This window comes from Hyperolius riggenbachi, chromosome 2 (genome assembly GCF_040937935.1).
Source record: "Hyperolius riggenbachi isolate aHypRig1 chromosome 2, aHypRig1.pri, whole genome shotgun sequence".
NCBI classification, from domain to species: Eukaryota; Metazoa; Chordata; class Amphibia; order Anura; family Hyperoliidae; genus Hyperolius; species Hyperolius riggenbachi.
The window spans coordinates 107,370,055-107,390,531 of NC_090647.1; positions in this window are offsets into that span (position 1 = coordinate 107,370,055).

The following is a 20,477-nucleotide window of genomic DNA, read 5'->3' on the forward strand; positions in this document are numbered from 1 at the left end:
ATGCTGTCTATTTATGTGCCTCATGACTGCTGAATTTGTCTTGTTGAGGGACTCATGGTTACTGGATTTGTCTTGTTGGTGGCCTCATGATTGCTGAATTTGTCTTGTTGGGGGCCTCATGATTTGTTGGGGGCCTCAAGATTGCTGAATTTGTCTTGTTGGTGGCCTCATGATTGCTGAATTTGTCTTGTTGGTGGCCTCATGATTGCTGAATTTGACTTGTTGGGGGCCTCAAGATTGCTGAATTTGTCTTGTTAGGGGCCTCATGATTGCTAACTGCGAGACTATGGGAAAAGCTGAATCATCATCATATGAGACAATAGCATTAAACCTACTTTTTTTTAGCTTTTTAAAACAGAAAATAAAACTGGGGGGTTCTAAAAAAAAAAAATACATTTTTCAGGAGTAGGATGGGTGAAATTGTTTATCTTCACAGTTTATTTTCAATTTGGATTTTCCATAATGTTCATGTATGAGTTCAAATGTTTGTATTTAGTTTAAATTGCTGTTGGCACTTTGCGATAGATAAGTGACTTTTCGCCACCACTGTCCAAATCTAATGTCCCACCATTGCTAAGTTCATGTAAACTTGTCTCCACCCGTGACCACACCCACATTTTGGTCTATGACCACACACATTTTGCGCGCAACGTAGCCCCAATTACGGGGGGGGGGGGGGGGGTGACTGTGGATGATCAGCACCGGGTGCCAAATACCCTAGGTACGCCACTGGTAGTACTTTTTCAACTGCTAAGTGCTAAAAAAGTTATTTTTTAGATAAGATGAAAAATCTCCTTGGAGAAAACTCAGGAAAAAAGATTACGGTATATGATATGGCCCTTATCCAATTCGCTCTTTATACTGAGTTTTCTCCTAGAAGATAATTTTCATCTTCTGTTTAAAATAACTTTTCAGCACTCGGCAATTACAAAATTACCAAAATGTAGGTGAAAAAGTACCATCAAATTTAGTTCACAGAGGTGCCTGGCTCTTCTACTGACCACATATGCTATTGCTCCATTGTTATAGCGTGATGAAGCGGGATCAAACCTGCGAAACGCGTTGCATATTTGGAGTTCATAAATAAAATATATTGACTGTCTTTACTACAGTCGTTGTGTGTCTACTTGGAGGAGGTAAGTCCACCACTACCTCCTCTATTTACCAAGAATTTGGTTTTTAAGCTCATTTAGCTTCCTTTTATCCTTTTGGCACCTCTGTTCTCCTGCATAATATTGAGTCCACCTTGGGTGGAGGGTTGAACCCCCTTTTTCTCATCTACAGAGAGCGACTTCCTGAGGGGGGTCAGGAAAATCTCCCCACCTGCCTTTACAGTGGTTGCCTAATGGTAACCCTGGTTTGTGGCCAGTTCCTCAGGGCTAAGAGGAATTTCTCGACGCCTGAGGCATTTGAAAGGGAATGTTCACTCCTTAGACAGCGATTCAGACAAAGAGGTTTTCCTAATGATGTGATCGAGCGAGCATACAAACGTGCATGTGAGACCCCTCGGGAAGAGACCCTAAGGGACACCAGAAAAGGTTTGAGACAGGAACAGCATACAATCCAAAAAGAAAGTTCAAAGATCCCCCGTCTTATTGGGACCTTCACCAATGACTCACATAAAGTGTTTGAAATCATGAAACATTACTGGCCCATCCTTCAGAAGGACAAGGACCTTGCCAGACACCTCCCAGATACCCCGGCCATAACCTATAGACGATCACCAAATTTAAGAGATATCTTGGTCCATAGCACATATGCCCCACACACTACCCCAAGAGAAACTTGGCTACCACCCAAACCAATGGGGTCTTTTAAATGCAGTCGGTGTAAAGCATGTAAATATATGCCAACCACAAGACAATTTACCGTTCCTACAAATGGTAGAACATTCAAGATACAGTCATTTATTAACTGTGAAAGCAAGGGGGTAGTCTATGGAGCGAGGTGTCCATGCAATTTATGGTACGTGGGTAAGACAACAAGACAGCTGAAGGACAGAGTATTGGAACATGTTGGCGACATCACACACAGAAGAGAAACTTCTGTCGCTAGACATATGAACCAATTCCATGCAGCCAAAGGTTTTGATATCCAATTTTGGGGGATACAGACATGGAAAAGGGATTTTAGGGGTGGAAACTTCGATCAGAAACTTACCCAACTAGAATCCAAGTGGATTTATCGTTTAGAGACCATCGCACCTAAGGGACTGAATGAGGATTTCAACCTCGCCTGTTTTCTATGATTTCTTAATGGATATATGTATATATATATATATATGTATATATATTAACCCACTCTCCAAGCCAGCTGAGTAACATCACAATATCCTAATATTCTCTGTATTCAGCAAGTGTACTGATCCTGGTCCTCTTATGTTGATCTACATTTAGTCAGTAATTACTGCATTCAGCAAGTGTAGTGATCCAGGTCCTCTTATGTTGATTTGGCCTCATTTGTCATATTCTAGTAGTGTTGGGCGAACATCTAGATGTTCGGGTTCGGGCCGAACAGGCCGAACATGGCCGCGATGTTCGGGTGTTCGACCCGAACTCCGAACATAATGGAAGTCAATGGGGACCCGAACTTTTGTGGTTTGTAAAGCCTCCTTACATGCTACATACCCCAAATTTACAGGGTATGTGCACCTTGGGAGTGGGTACAAGAGGAAAAAAAAATTTAGCAAAAAGAGCTTATAGTTTTTGAGAAAATCGATTTTAAAGTTTCAAAGGGAAAACTGTCTTTTAAATGCGGGAAATGTCTGTTTTCTTTGCACAGGTAACATGCTTTTTGTCGGCATGCAGTCATAAATGTAATACATATAAGAGGTTCCAGGAAAAGGGACCGGTAATGCTAACCCAGCAGCAGCACACGTGATGGAACAGGAGGAGGGTGGCGCAGGAGGAGAAGGCCACGCTTTGAGACACAACAACCCAGGCCTTGCATGAGGACAAGAAGCGTGCGGATAGCATGCTTTGTACCACCATGCAGTCATAAATGTAATAAAGATAAGTGGTTCAATAAACAGGGACCACGCGGCAACGCTAACCCAGCAGCAGCACACGTGATGGAACAGGAGGAGGCGCAGGAGGAGAAGGCCACGCTTTGTGAGACACAACAACCCAGGCCTTGCATGAGGACAAAAAGCGTGCGGATAGCATGCTTTGTACCGCCATGTAGTCATAAATGTAATAAAGATAAGAGGTTCAATAAACAGGGACCACGCGGCAACGGTAACCCAGCAGCAGCAGCAGCAGCAGCACACGTGATGGAACAGGAGGAGGCGCAGGAGGAGAAGGCCACGCTTTGTGAGACACAACAACCCAGGCCTTGCATGAGGACAAAAAGCGTGCGGATAGCATGCTTTGTACCGCCATGTAGTCATAAATGTAATAAAGATAAGAGGTTCCATAAACAGGGACCACGCGGCAACGGTAACCCAGCAGCAGCAGCAGCAGCACACGTGATGGAACAGGAGGAGGCGCAGGAGGAGAAGGCCACGCTTTGTGAGACACAACAACCCAGGCCTTGCATGAGGACAAAAAGCGTGCGGATAGCATGCTTTGTACCGCCATGTAGTCATAAATGTAATAAAGATAAGAGGTTCCATAAACAGGGACCGGCAACGGTAACCCAGCAGCAGCAGCAGCAGCAGCAGCAGCAGCACACGTGATGGAACAGGAGGAGGCGCAGGAGGAGAAGGCCACGCTTTGTGAGACACAACAACCCAGGCCTTGCATGAGGACAAAAAGCGTGCGGATATAGCAGCAATGCTTTTTGCCGCCATGCAGTCATAAATGTAATACAGATGAGAGGTTCAATAAACAGGGACCGGAAACGCTAAACCATCCCAGATGTTCATCGGTCATGTTACTTGGTTGGGGTCCAGGAGTGTTGCGTAGTCGTTTCCAATCCAGGATTGATTCATTTTAATTTGAGTCAGACGGTCTGCATTTTCTGTGGAGAGGCGGATACGCCGATCTGTGATGATGCCTCCGGCAGCACTGAAACAGCGTTCCGACATAACGCTGGCTGCCGGGCAAGCCAGCACCTCTATTGCGTACATTGCCAGTTCGTGCCAGGTGTCTAGCTTCATGCCCGGTTTCAGGTCCAGCGGTGCCAGCCACAAATCCGTCTGTTCCTTTATTCCCCTCCAAATTTCCTCCCCTGTGTGCTGCTTATCCCCAAGGCAGATCAGCTTCAGCAACGCTTGCTGACGCATGCCAACAGCTGTGCTGCACTGCTTCCACGATCCTACTGCTGCTGGTGCTGGGTTAGCATTTCCGGATGAGGTACAGCTTTGAGATGCGTTGGAGGAGAAGGAGTCAGAGAGGTAGGTGCTGCTGTTGTTATCCAGCTGTTTGCGGCGTGGGCAACACCCGCGCCGTAGCAGGTGAGGAATCGCTGCCAGGCTCCACAAGGTTCACCCAGTGCGCGGTAAGGGAGATGTATCGACCCTGGCCGAACGCACTCGTCCAGGTGTCAGTGGTGAGGTGAACCTTGCAGGCAACGGCATTCTTCAAGCTTCGGGTTATTTAGCTGACCACGTGCTCATGCAACTCAGGCACTGCAGAGCGCGCAAAGTGGTAGCGGCTGGGAACCACGTAACGTGGGATGGCCACTGACATCATGCCCTTGAAGCTGTTTGTCTCCACCACTCGATATGGCAGCATTTCGCAGGCCAGAAGCTTGGCTATGCTGGCTGGCTGTTACTGCCACGGCCCGGGGGTCATTTGCTGGCAATTTCCTCTTGTGCTCAAACATCTCAGAGACAGACAACTCAACCGTAGCGCTGCACACCGAAGGGCTGTTGGTTGTTGTGTTTGATGAACACTGGGAGACCTCAAGAGCACTAGTCCGGAAAGTGACAGTGTCAGCATCGTCTGATGTTTGTGAATGTTGTGAACCACGCAATGGCTGGGCTACTGCTGCTGCTGAGGCGGGTCTGGTGGTGAGTCTGGTGAACCCAAGGGAGGCAGTGTTGCTGGTGGTACCCTGTCCTGCCGCGTTTGCCCACAGAGTGGGATGTTTGGATAGAATGTGGCGGCTCATGCTGGTGGTGGAGAGGTTGTTAATACTTTTCCCCCTGCTCAGGCGGGTCTTGCACACCTTGCAAATCGCCATGGTAACATCCTCAGTGCAGTCTTCAAAGAAAGCCCAGACTTTAACTGGCTGAGGACTCGGACCTCGTGCGTGATGTGCTGGTGCTGCTTAACCCACTGCTGGACGCTTGAGAGGTCATCCAAGTAATTATCTGGTCCTGTTCTTTTGGATCTGTGAGGGTTGTTGTCCTGGACAACATGGGCAGTATTGAGTGGGTTTTCTTGGGTGCTCCCCTGTGGCCTGTACGTGAACCGTCAGGGGAAACACCTCTTCCCTTGCCCCTCCCTCTTTCACCGGATTTCTTCCTCATTTCACTTATCCTTAAAGTACACGCTGACTGGCAGCAGTACAGTGGCAGTACAGAAATGCTATACAGTGGTGGGTGAGCGGTGTACCACTATTGTCAGCAGTGACACAGAGCACAATGCTATACAGTGGCGGGTGAGCGGTGTACTACTGTTCCCAGCAGACACAGAGTGGAAGTAAACACAATGCTATATAGTGTGGCTGAGCCGTGTACACAGAGTGGCATTAAACACAATGCTATATAGTCTGCTATATAGTCACCCCGAACAGGGTGATGTTCTGCAGAACCCGAACAGTGGCAAACACTGTTCGCCCAACACTACTGGGAGGGAACGCAGATTTTAGTACCTAAACACACGATACAACATGTTTTCCGGGGTCGGACTCTGAGGCACATACAGATGGTCCCGATCATCATCCTCATCATACAACTCTTCTCCTGAGTCTGACCCACCCACCACCTCTGCCACCCCAACATCCCCAGACACAGACCCCTCATCGTCCTCAACATTAACTTGGGATGCTGGCCTGAGCCAGACCTCCTCCTCCACATCAGGCCCCATCATCTCCTCAATGGCAGCCCTCATTAATCGCTCTGGCGACGGACTGATGGACACAACGTTCTCCTCCGGGGAGGGCTGCTGCTGACCACTGGCTGCTGGGGTGGATGTTATAGCTTGCGTGGGGCGTTGGCTGTTGCTGTTGTTGGGAGTGCTGCTCACAGCGGAGGTCTCTGGGGAACTCATGTTGAGCTCATATAGTGGTTGACGGTGAGTGGAGTATTACTGATCCCAGCAATATACACACTGACTGGCAGAGTACGCAATGCTATATAGTGTGGCTGAGCGGTGTACACAGAGTGGCAGTAAACACAATGCTATATAGTCTGGCTGAGCGAGCGGTGTACTACTGTTCCCAGCAGAATCAGAGTGGCAGTAAACAATGGTATATAGTCTGGCTGAGCGGTGTACACAGAGTGTCAGTAAACAATGGTATATAGTCTGGCTGAGCGAGCGGTGTACTACTGTTCCCAGCAGAATCAGAGTGGCAGTAAACAATGGTATATAGTCTGGCTGAGCGGTGTACACAGAGTGTCAGTAAACAATGGTATATAGTCTGGCTGAGCGGTGTACACACAATGCTATATAGTCTGCTATATAGTGTCAGTAAACAATGGTATATAGTCTGGCTGAGCGAGCGGTGTACTACTGTTCCCAGCAGAATCAGAGTGGCAGTAAACAATGGTATATAGTCTGGCTGAGCGGTGTACACAGAGTGTCAGTAAACAATGGTATATAGTCTGGCTGAGCGAGCGGTGTACTACTGTTCCCAGCAGAATCAGAGTGGCAGTAAACAATGGTATATAGTCTGGCTGAGCGGTGTACACAGAGTGTCAGTAAACAATGGTATATAGTCTGGCTGAGCGAGCGGTGTACTACTGTTCCCAGCAGAATCAGAGTGGCAGTAAACAATGGTATATAGTCTGGCTGAGCGGTGTACACAGAGTGTCAGTAAACAATGGTATATAGTCTGGCTGAGCGGTGTACACACAATGCTATATAGTCTGCTATATAGTGTCAGTAAACAATGGTATATAGTCTGGCTGAGCGAGCGGTGTACTACTGTTCCCAGCAGAATCAGAGTGGCAGTAAACAATGGTATATAGTCTGGCTGAGCGGTGTACACAGAGTTTCAGTAAACAATGGTATATAGTCTGGCTGAGCGGTGTACACAGAGTGTCAGTAAACAATGGTATATAGTCTGGCTGAGCGGTGTACACAGAGTGGCAGTAAACACAATGCTATATAGTCTGGCTGAGCGAGCGGTGTACTACTGTTCCCAGCAGAATCAGAGTGGCAGTAAACAATGGTATATAGTCTGGCTGAGCGGTGTACACAGAGTGTCAGTAAACAATGGTATATAGTCTGGCTGAGCGGTGTACACAGAGTGTCAGTAAACAATGGTATATAGTCTGGCTGAGCGGTGTACACAGAGTGGCAGTAAACACAATGCTATATACTCTGGCTGAGCGAGCGGTGTACTACTGTTCCCAGCAGACACAGAACAGTGAACAGAATGCTATATAGTGTGGCTGAGCGAGCGGTGTACCACTATTCCCAGCAGACACAGAACAGTGAACAGAATGCTATATAGTGTGGCTGAGCGGGCGGTGTACCACTATTCCCAGCAGACACAGAACAGTGAACAGAATGCTATATAGTGTGGATGAGCGAGCGGTGTACCACTATTCCCAGCAGACACAGAACAGTAAACAGAATGCTATATAGTGTGGCTGAGCGAGCGGTGTACCACTATTCCCAGCAGACACAGAACAGTGAACAGAATGCTATATAGTGTGGCTGAGCGAGCGGTGTACCACTATTCCCAGCAGACACAGAACAGTGCACAGAATGCTATATAGTGTGGCTGAGCGAGCGGTGTACCACTATTCCCAGCAGACACAGAACAGTAAACAGAATGCTATATAGTGTGGCTGAGCGAGCGGTGTACCACTATTCCCAGCAGACACAGAACAGTAAACAGAATGCTATATAGTGTGGCTGAGCGAGCGGTGTACCACTATTCCAAGCAGACACAGAACAGTGAACAGAATGCTATATATAGTGTGGCTGAGCGAGCGGTGTACCACTATTCCCAGCAGACACAGAGTGGCAGTAAACAGAATGCTATATAGTGTGGCTGAGCGAGGTACACAGAGTGGCAGTAAACAGAATGCTATATAGTGTGGCTGAGCAAGCGGTGTACTACTATTCCCAGCAGACACAGAGTGGCAGTAAACAGAATGCTATATAGTGTGGCTGAGCGAGGTACACAGAGTGGCAGTAAACAGAATGCTATATAGTGTGGCTGAGCAAGCGGTGTACTACTGTTCCCAGCAGTGACACAATGACAGGGGGGACCCTGGCTAGCGTGGCTGGAGCGCGAACTACCCTGCCTGCCTACCCAAAGCTAAACCCACAGACAAATGGCGGAGATATGACGTGGTTCGGGTATTTATTTACCCGAACCACGTGACCGTTCGGCCAATCAGAGCGCGTTCGGGTCCGAACCACGTGACCCGTTCGGCCAATCACAGCGCTAGCCGAACGTTCGGGGAACGTTCGGCCGTGCGCTCTTAGTTCGGCCATATGGCCGAACGGTTTGGCCGAGCACCGTCAGGTGTTCGGCCGAACTCGAACATCACCCGAACAGGGTGATGTTCTGCAGAACCCGAACAGTGGCGAACACTGTTCGCCCAACACTATATTCTAGTACCTGTGCTTACCTGGCTCCAGCGTTAGAATTTACCTATGTATGGTATATATTTAGTTCCTGATCTGGAATAATACATGGGATTGTCTACAAGTCCCAGGAGGTAAACACTGTTTACATGCCATGGGACACCATGGCAACAGGGGAGGGTTCATCGCAGTGGGGAGGTTTGGACCACTCCCGCTGGACGCTTGTCATCGCGACCTGATTGGTCACGTACAGCGTGTGCTATGCTTCATGGCATACGCGTGGTATGCGGAGGAAATGACGCAAGTGGAGCGCATACTCCACCCCTTTCCTCCGCGGATGGAACGCATACAGCGTCCACCGCTCGTACCGCACAACCCCTGCTGTCATACTCTAACCCTGTATAGGTAAGCACTCGTATGGCGCCACAGCCTGTGGGTGATGACCCGGAAAGTTTGCGGGACCCCCAATCTATGGGATATCCATGTGGGCCGGCCGATATACTGGTGGGCGTGGCTCAAATGGGCTGGAACGTCCTCTTCCTGCCTCCCTGGTATAAAAATGACAGCTGTACGCAGCATATTCAGCTCTGACAGGGGCACGATATATATGGGGGGCAATTTGTTATTTTAATCATGTGGTGAATGTGTATTATGTATAGCACTATGTAACATATGTATAGCACCTTCTGAAGAAGCCTGTGTGGTGAAATGTGATCTCATTAGGGTTTTTTATGTACAGCACTTTGCACAATGTTTAGCACCATGTAAATAGCCTCCCATACGGGGTGTAGATTTGGGATCGTTACTATTGAGCAGGCCTGCTAGGGTGAATCATTGCTATCATCAGCTAGCGACCTGACTCTGACCCATACCACCCTGAACAGTGATTCCAGTTACGTGTTCTGTGGGATAGCTACACCCCACTTATATACAAATATAATTTGAAGTGGAGGGGGATCAGCAAGGACCCCCACAGTACGTGACGACCACATCCAAATTTTGGATATTGCTGTTAAAAGGACACCCATACCTGGTGGTGGCCTTTCCTTACGTATTTATGTATATCTCTACAAACAGGTTTATAGGACCTGATATAGTACCTATAGGGCTTGTCTAATTGACATTTGTGTATGAGTATTAATATTTACTCTATCTAGTAACCATTTACCAGTACATGTTACACTATTGGGGCTCTTGGTGTTCCTTGTTTTTATCAAATTTAGTATGTTCTTCCTTGCTGGTAGTTTATTAAATTACATTTTATTGATAAGGGGTAAAAAAATCACTTAGGAGAAAACTTGGCAGAAGATATGAATTGAATAAGGACCAAAAGGATCCAATTACATTTTTCTCCTAAGTTTTCTCCTAGGAGATCATTTTAATATTCTGGCCCATATGCAATTCACTATTTCTCCTGAGTTTTCTCCAAGGAAATAATTTCCATCTTGCATTTAAAATAACTTTTCAGCATTTTGCAACTGAAAAAGTACCACAAAATAGTTGGAAAACTACTATAAAAATTATTTTGACTGTTTTCTTGCTTGCTGCCAATTTAAAATGCATTTTTTTAACAAGACTCAGGTGAAAAAGTGAATTGCATAAGAGCCTCTGGCCCATATTCAATAATCTTTTTGTCCTGAGTAGAGATGGCTTGAACCTCCGATTTTCAGTTCGCAAACCGCGTTCGCGAACCTACGCAAATGTTCGCGAACATGCAAACTTCCGCAAACCGCAATAGACTTCAATGGGGAGGTGAACTTTGAAAACTAGAAACATTTATGCTGGCCACAAAAGTGATGGAAAGGATGTTTCAAGGGGTCTAACATCTGAGTTTTTGCATGGCGGAGTGGGATAGACGCCAAAAGTCCCGGGGAAAAATCTGGATTTGACGCAAAGCAGTGTTTTAAGGGCAGATATCACATTGAATGCTAAATTGGAGGCCTAAAATGCTTTAAACATCTTGTATGTGTATACATCAATCAGGGAGTGTAATTAGTGTACTGCTTCACACTGACACACCAAACTCACTGTGTAACGCACCGCAAACAGCTGTTTGTATAGTGACAGCCGTGCTGGACTGGTGCGCACCATGGCCAGAGTGCAGGCAATGGCGGTTTTCAAGCCCATATGGTCGCCGGGCTGAGGTAGCTCAATGACAGAACAACAGTGACTGAGTGTCCAGCTGATCAAATTTGATCTGTCCACAATGAAGCAACGACCTTATTATCTGTCTTCTTGGGTCAGGTGTGCCCCCCAACACACTCATATAGCCGGCGGTCAGTCATTGCTTCATTGTGATACACAAGCCCCTTCACCGCGGCAAGGTTACGATCACAAAGGGGAATTGACACATGTAAATGCCTTTTGTTTTGTTGTTGTGCTGCAGTGCAGCCAGAAAAAATAGGCAGGCATGTACACGCACCCGAAAAATTATTATAGCGAAAATTCAGGAATCCGCCTGGAGTCCTGGACCCTGTTGGTGGTGGCGGAGAAGGCAGTCAAGTGGCCTGCAGGCAGAGATGCTGTGTGGAGACCGACTTAGTCTTGGGGCAGGCAGAAATGCTGTGTGTGGGGACTGACTTAGTCTTTGGGCAGGCCTGAGCGTGCTGTGCAGACCAGGCATCTGTGGTCAGATGAACCCTTGACCCAACGCTGTGTGCCAGAGATGACACCACTTGCCTTTCAACATCATGGTACAGTTTAGGTATCATCTTTATTGAGAAATAATTGCGGCCTGGTATCTTACACTGCGGTGTGTGGCTTTGCTTTTGTGTGCTGCTTTTCCTCAGGTGGTCATCACATTGCAGTTTGTGCTTTGTAATCATGTGCCTTCATAAGGTAGTTGTCCCTATGCAGGTGTTGGGCTTTCCCTGGATCAATTTTCGGTGGCAGAGAGTACAGATGGCATTGCTCTCATCTGAGGCAGACTTGCAAAAAAATTTCCACACCGCTGAGCCCTGTGATGATGGCACTTTGGTGGTGGCGGCTGACGGAGTGTTAAGTGGGGTGCCAGAATCAGAGAAGGAGGAGGAAGATATGTCACGCTTCCGTGTGGAAGCTGAGGAAGATGAGGTATTTTGTGTTACATAGTCAACTACGTTCTGACAATATAGGGGGTAGATGGCACGTGCCTTCATCTGAACACTGTACTTTGGTCGAGGGCCGCACAACCTCGAACAGACCTGCTGGGTGGCCTGCCTCGGCCTCTGCTTGTTGTTTTGTCCATATCGGGGGTGATGAAGTGAAAGGTATGCACTGACTTGACTAATACAATGTGCAGTCACACAGGTGCAGTAAAAGGTAGCAGTGACTGTTATTACAATACAATGTGCAGCTGTCACACAGGTGCAGTTAACAGGTATGCACGGACTGGTATACTAAACAGCATGAGGTCACACAGGTGCAGTGAACAGGTATGCAGGGATTGGTATTATAAATGTGCAGCTGTCACACACAGGTACCGTGAACAGGTGCAATGACTGGTGGTATATTACAATGCTTGCGCTCATGTAGGTGCACTGTACAGGTTACAGGTATGCACTGCAGTGATTGGAATTACAAATGTGCAGCTGTCACACACAGGTAACATGAACAGGTGCAATGACTGGTGGTGTATTACACTGCTTGCGCTCACGTAGGTTCACTGAACAAGTTACAGGTATGCACTGCAGTGAGTGGAATTACAAATGTGCAGCTGTCACACACACACATACAGGTACCGTGAACAGGTGCAATGACTGGTGGTATATTACACTGCTTGCGCTCATGTAGGTGCACTGGACAGGTTACAGGTATGCACTGCAGTGATTTGAATTACAAATGTGCAACTGTCACACACAAACACACACAGGTACCGTGAACAGATGCAATGACTGTTGGTATTAACAATGCGTGCGCTCACGTAGGTAGGTAGGTAGGTAGGTGCACTAAACAGTGAACAGGTGCAGTGATTGGGATTACAAATGTGCAGCTGCCTGTCACACACACAGGTAGTCACTGAATGTGCTGGGCCTGGCAGTGGCACAGTAGGAATTACCACTAAGGGGCCAAAGGCCAGCTGCGACTGACTGAGCTGTATATAATGCAAGTGGGCCACACAAAACAAAACAAAAAAAATAGATGGCAAGAACAAGATTAGCTCTCAAAAGAACTGTTGAAGGGTGCTTTTTTAGCAATAAGAATCAGCAAGAAGCAAGCTAACAAGCCTACAAGAGCCTAACTAAGCTTTCCCTATAGCTCTCTCTGCAGCAGCTCTCCCTTCTCTAATTACTGAAGGCACACGAGTGAGTCAAATACCTGAAGCTGCCTGCCTTTTATAAGGGGGGGGGGGGGGGGGGGCTCCAGGACGGAGTGTAGCCTGATTGGCTACAATGTGCCTGCTGACTGTGATGTAGAGGGTCAAAGTTGACCCTAATGATGTACTATGGGGGCGAATCGAACTTCCGGAAAAGTTTGCGGTTCTCCGCGATTGCGAACAGGGCCGGAGCTACCATAGGAAAAAATGGGCAATTGCCCCAGGGCCCCAGAACCTGTAGGGGCCCCCAAGGTGTCCCTCCCCCATCTTAACCGTTGCTCCTCAGGGACTCTGCAGAGTCTTTGGCAGAGTAGCGTCTCATCTGTGCTGGTGGGCAGGTGAGACACTACACTGATATAGACACAGCAGAGGTCCTAGGGAGCACAGTTAAGTTGGGAGGTGATTGGAGGAGGGTCAGCAGCCAGCTCGGGCCCAGGAGGGAAATTTGGCTGCAACAAAGGGCCCCTAATGATGCTTTTTGGTCGGGGGGGGTCTGCTGGGGGGCCCCCAGGCTAATTTTGCCCTAGGGCCCAATTGTTACTTGAACCGGCCCTGATCGCGAACCCCGTAAGTTTGCCGGTTCCCTTTTTGCCGGCGAACCGTTCAGGCCATCTCTACTCCTGAGTTTTCTCCCTAGGTGATATTTTAACAACTTGCCAGTAAAATGCCTTTTGAACCACCAGAAAGCAAGAATATTGTCAAAATATTTTTGACAGTACTTTTTCACCTACTTTTAGCTTCCTTTTCAAATGCAAAGTGTGGAAAAGTTATTTTAAATAGAAGATGAAAAGTTATCTTCTAGAAGAAAACTTAGGAGAAAAAGTTATTTGCATATGGGCCTCTGTTAACAATAATATTCATCGCTGTGCAATTAAAAAATAACCAAAAAGGAGGTGAAAAAGTAATAACAAAATTATTCTGAGAATTTTCTTGCTTGTAGGATGTGAAAATATCAGCTAAGAGCAGTACGTATTAGTATGCTGCCCGGTCAGTTGGGCTCAGACTCACCCTGCTTCCACTGAAATTAGATGAAAGTAATTAAATTAAGTAGTTTGGTGGCTTCACAATTGCTGTCACCTGAATTACATTTGAAATCCCACTGCGCCATTATAGACGTGATAACATTATGTCTATGGCAGTGCCCAGGTTAGGCGTAGAATAGCGCGCAAGCCAAAATTATTTGCTTCGCCTAGGAGATGACAGGTGCAACCTCTGTGCTAAGTTTAAGGATTCCAATATTGAAAAAAGTTGCAATTTTTGAGGGTTCTTAACAGAGTAACCAAGCAGCTCGGGGTGACCCAAAACAACTAGGAAAGTATAAGGTGACTAAAAGAGACCGAAAGGCCATCCTACTCAAAATCAATGCTTAGGGCCCTTTTCCACTAGCAGTCGCTAGCGTTCATGCTGAACGTTAGCGATTGCAATTCAGCAAATGTACAAAATTTTGCGGCGATTTCCTGATGTTTGCGTTCGCGATTTTGCTATGCTATGCACTGCATAGCAAAATCGCGGCAAAAAACGTTCCGCGGCGCGATCGCGATTGAGTAAAAAATGAATTGTGGTAGTGGAAACTACCTACCGCGATTCCTATGTTAAAAAGCAAACTGTAGCGATTTTAAAATCACTAGCAGTTTGCGGTTTTGCGATTAAGCAATCGCGAACGCTCTAGTGGAAAAAGGCCCTAAGTGTGATTTGCCTTCTTAAAACAAAAGTTATTTGTGATAATTTAGCTTTAAGTAAACATCTGTGGTTACCCACAGTGCACCACTACTGAATATGCAAATTATCTCTTTATGCCACTGAAGCCAGGTTTACATCCAGAACCGTTGGTGTATACAGCAAACCTATAGCTTAAAATTTTACAGAGCCACACCCACCCCACATTCAGACAGCCAGTTTCAGACTTTTGGTCCTCCTCAGTGCATGGCAGGGATTGATATGGCTCTATGGTATAGGGCTTGGACCAGTACAAAAGAGTAACCAAGCATCTCAGGGTGACCCAAAACCACTAGAAATGTATGGGGGACTAAAAGAACCCGAAATCCCCTCCCACTAAAAAGCAATTCTTAGTGTGTTTTGCCTTCTTAAAACAGAAGTTATTTGCAATAATTCAGATTTAAATGAACATCTGAGGGTTGTCAAGAGATTAAAGGGAACCTAAACTGAGAAGGCTATGGATTTTTCCTTTTAAAATAATACCAGTTGCCTGACTCTCCTGCTGATCCTGTGTTTCTAATACTTTCAACCACAGCCCCTGAACAAGCATGCAGATCAGGTGCTCTGACTGAAGTCAGACTGGATTGGCTGCATGCTTGTTTCAGGTGTGTGATTCAGCCACTACAGCAGCCAAAGAGATCAGCAGGGCTGCCAGGCAACTGCTATTGTTTAAACGGAAACATTCATATCCCTCTCAGTTTAGGTTCCCTTTAAAGGGTACCTGAACTGACATTGAATTATCTAAAGCCCCTTTCGATTTTCCTGCCTAGCAAGTATTAAAAAACTGGAGCTGTTATCTATGCAAATGAGGCAGTCGAAAAGGTAGTCAAATCTAGCCACGTGTCTTTTACAGTTAAAGGGAACCTTAACCCACACTGAGATTCAAAATAACTACTGCAGTCAATCTAGTATGTACAGCAGACACTTACCGCACTTTAGGCTGTTTTCAATAGTTTCTCTGAGCCCTGTAGTGCGCTGCGTGTTTTTGGGGCGACTGACCAGTCGTCCTGTACTTTCCCCGGAAGTACTGGCTGATCTGCCTCCTTCGCATGGTCCTAGCGCCCGTCTCTTCTTCGCACCTGCGCAGTAGTCCACCTTGCGCGCCGGCGCATAGAGCCTCATAGCGTGCAAGTGAATCTGCTCGTCACGCTGTGTGTATTTGTCGCATACTCCCCGCAGCTTCTCGCGGGAGATATACGGCAACTAGCGTGACAGGCAGCGTTGTTCCCTGGCTGCAGTGATCTATAGGGCAACATTTATTATAGCGGGCTAGTAAATAAATTTGATTAATATAAAAAGTAAGTTCATAGCAGTAATATATATACATGTGGACAACAGTTTCTCAAGTAATGCTTTCTGCAATGATATATATGTGTATATATACCGGTATATATATATATATATATATATATATATGTATGTATATACATATATATATACATATATATACATATATATATATATATATATATACATACATACATATACATACACACACACACATATATACACATACATACATATGTATCTATATATATATATATATATATATATATATATATATATATATATATACATATACATATATATATATATATATATATATATATATATATGTATATATACACACACATACACATATATATATATATATATATATATGTGTATATACATATGCATACATATGCATATGTATATCTATATATCTATCTATATATATATATATATATATATATATATATATATATATATATATATATATACACAATTTATATATTGGGACATAGTGAAAATGTGGGTTCGTGTTGTCCATAACTTGAGGATTCGTGATTACCTTCCTATGGCCGGCTGTACGTTCCTCTTACTAGATAACAGTGGGAGGTACTGTATCAATGAGGAAGCACAGCCGGCATCTACACTCTTCCTGAGCATGCTCCCCACTGAGACGCTCAAGCTGCGTGCTCGTACGCAGCAGCAGATTCTGACAGTGAGGGAGTGCACGCTGACGTCAAAGTCAGCCTGGCCACCACGCTGCCCCGGAAGTACTATCGCTCCATCGCCGCCATGTTGCTGACGTCACAGAAACGAAACTGTGCCGCCGAGGGTGAACGGAGAAGAGCAGAGCGGCGAAAATAGAAAGATTGCGCAGAGCTAATTGTGAGTAGCAAGGGGATACTTTCATTTTTAAAAACAGCTCACAGTTAAGGTTCCCTTTAAAGTGAACCGAGCCCCATTTTTAGCTCCCAGGGCATCTCAATAGCACATTAAAAATGCATGCCAACAATATGTCTCATTATTAAAAAAACGTCGATTTTACCCTTTATTTTTACATTTACAGTTGAGCACAGGCTTTATTAACCTAATTCAGCAGCAATACCCGTCCTCAGAGATTTCAGGCAGCTAAGGACTTAATTGTTTTATTGCAAGAAGTAAACAATACCTTTTCATCAACAGAGGGGGTGGATAACTATGACAGCTTCTTCAAAGAGTTTATCTAGAGGGAATGTGTGGAGATAGCATCTGTGACTTCTGTAAATAAGGCGAGAAGAAAAAAAGAGGGAAAAAAAAAGGAACACAGCATAGTTATTTGTGTGCTCGGAACTGTACACACCTATGTCTATCTCATCATGTCACATGTCACTTCGGGTATCCTTTAAAGTGTACCTGTGATGAAAGACATCTACACACATATGACAGTGTATCACTTAGATCAGGGGTGCCCACACTTTTTCGCCTCGCGAGCTACTTTAAAATTCACCGAGGCCAGGAGATCTACCGATGTTTCAAATGCCCCCCCCCCCCCCCCCCCGGAAATGTAGTTAGGTATAGGTCCCTTCAGTATAGGTTAGCTGGGTATAGGTCCCTTCAGTATAGGTTAGCCAGGTATAGGTCCCTTCAGTATAGGTTACCTGGGTATAGGTCCCTTCAGTATAGGTTACCTGGGTATAGGTCCCTTCAGTATAGGTTAGCTGGGTATAGGTCCCTTCAGTATAGGTTAGCTGGGTATAGGTCCCTTCAGTATAGGTTAGCTGGGTATAGGTCCCTTCAGTATAAGTTAGCTGGGTATAGGTCCCTTCAGTATAGGTTAGCAGGGTATAGGTCCCTTCAGTATAGGTTAGCTGGGTATAGGTCCCTTTTGTATAGGTTAGCCAGGTATAGGTCCCTTCAGTATAGGTTACCTGGGTATAAGGCCTGTTTCTTCCTGCGGCGGCGTCCAGGTATTCACTCCCTCAGCCGAGGCTCCGGTGGGCAGCGTGAATGGAGTTGCTCTGCTCCCCTGAATGGCTGCGCGCCTCTCCTCCCCTGATTGGCTGCTCGCCTCTGCTCCCCTGATTGGCTGCGCGCCTCTGCTCCCCTGAATGGCTGCGCGCCTCTCCTCCCTTGATTGGCCAGGCTCTCTCCTCCTTCGCGACTGCGTTCTACAGCTGCTGGCTGCTAAATTCAATGGGACGCGGCCAAGAGGCCGTGATCTACCGATCAGGCGGTCGCGATCTACCGGTAGATCGCGATCGACCTATTGGGCACCCCTGACTTAGATGATCAATGTTGGTTGAACTATAATAATATTGCTGCATAATGCAAGCATAAACAATTACAGAACACTGCAACTTATCCTGGTCATAGGGAACATAGACTGCAAGAGAATCAGTATACAGAAAGTGCATTTGACATATGGTAAAATATAGTAAATTATTCAGGATACTCAATTTTATGTTAATTATCCTGGTTTTAGCATCAGAAATGTATATCGGTATGTATGCCTTCCCAGTGATGTCACAGCCTAGTTCTGTTATGCAGAATTCTCCTCCCAGAGCATTCTGGGAAACCAGGTGTTGTTTCTACTGACTTCGGGACTCCCAACAAAGAAACATTCTGCATGTTATGCCACAATCAGCAGTAAAGATGTTGTCACCTGTGATACATTTAAGAATGTAATTCAGGGTGAGGAAAGATTTTATAATGGGCAAACATCAAACAAAAAAATTATAAAGGAATATTGTTAAAAAGAAGCACTTTTATTCATCGAGTTATATTCAGTAAAGTTTCTCTTTAGGATAAACAGTTTTTAAGTAACAACATCAACAATGAGCAAAACATTTGTAAAGCGATTTTCTCTTGCAGAACCCAAAGCACATAAACTGAAGTAAGATGCCTATAGGCATACATATGATGTATTTTATAGTCAATTGTGCTCTTTCTTTTGACGGCGCCCAAATGACTCATTGAAGCAGGCCGCTATAGCTGTAATTCCTATTACAGCCTATGGCGGCGCCGGCTGCGCCCAAATATCCAGCGCTGTTTTTACATCGCTCCAGTTATAGGGGCTACCGTTTTCATTAATGAATCATGCTTGTCCTTTGGCTTCGGTAGTCTTTGTGTTTCTGGCATACAACCAAGGGAGTCAGAGAGACTACTATTTTTTAAAAGAATTAGGCAATAGCACCCTCCATATTTCTCTCACTTTAAGTGTTATTTAAATATGTGATTTTTCTTCATTCTATTCCCTTGGTACGAAAAATGGAATGTCAAAGCCAGTAAAACACTTTCTTCATTTCTATAATTTGAAAGGGTAAAATGACGTCAATATTCCTTTTGGCTTTTCAATGGAAGAAGCTGCAGTCTTGTCAGCTGGAGACTCAGAAATCTGCAGAAAGATTTATTTTTCACTTTCTCTTTTTGTCTGTGTGTGACCTCAGAATTACCTTATTGGATTTGCGTCACGATCCTCTGTGCTGTATCCTGCCTGCCTTGTTACATTGCTGACAGTTATGGAGTTGTTTCAGGAGCAGGGGAACAATGTCACTGACTTTGTCAGTTTTGCGAGTGAACGATAACAGTGAGGAAATATAGCACATTTTTATATCCTATGCGTTCTGAGTTATTATTGTAAATTTTTATGGGAGATTCAATTTTTATTTGCTTGTTGTGCTGTACCTTTTATAGTTTAAATACATATGTGTAGGTTCTCCATCAAGTGTCTGTATCTCACACAGGGCAAAGCATTGTGTTTGCTGATTGGCTAGTAAACACGAATCAAACAGGAGAGAGTTACCTGCAGACCGCAGAGAATGGTTGGACTACCCTGCAGTAGCCAAGCGAGCATGACTGCGCATGCTCAGTAAGCCGGAACTGCTTATGCACGTGTGGCTTCATGTTAATGCACATGCGCAGCCATGCTTATGACAGAAGTGTGGCCCTGATGTGCAGGAGGCCCAAACTCGATGGTGGGAGACCAGGGGATGCCAAGGGAAGCCTCAATATGATCCAGAAGCATCCCTCTCTATAGGTATGTATCTTACTTCGAGAAGGTTGCAAATTACTGTTCAGTAACGGAATGTAAGTGTATCACTTATATACCATATTTTTTCACCCCATAAGACTTACCTGACTATAAGATGCACCTAAGTTTAGAGGGAGAGAACCAGGAAAAAAAAGTATTCTAAGCCTGCTGGGGCATCTTCCGGAGCATCTTGTTCCCCGGCGGCTCCTGGCTTCACATGCGGCGCATAATGACGTAATCAGGAAGAGCCCCCAAGTGGCGGCGCTTCCTAATTGCGTCATTATGCGCCCATGTGAAGCCAGGAGCCGCCGGGGAACAATGGAGGAAGCGAGAGGACGGCCTGCGGACCTTCCGGGCACCACGAGGGGACCTTCTACCGCCGAGGATCAGGTGAGTAGGCCTCTATTTACCTTCCCGCTGCCCATATTCTTCCTTTTTAACGGGCCAGAACAGGTAGTCCCCGGCGGGCGTGACGTCATGCAATGGGGCGGAGCTATGATTGCGGCGTTCGTATCGGCGGGTCGTTCGTAAG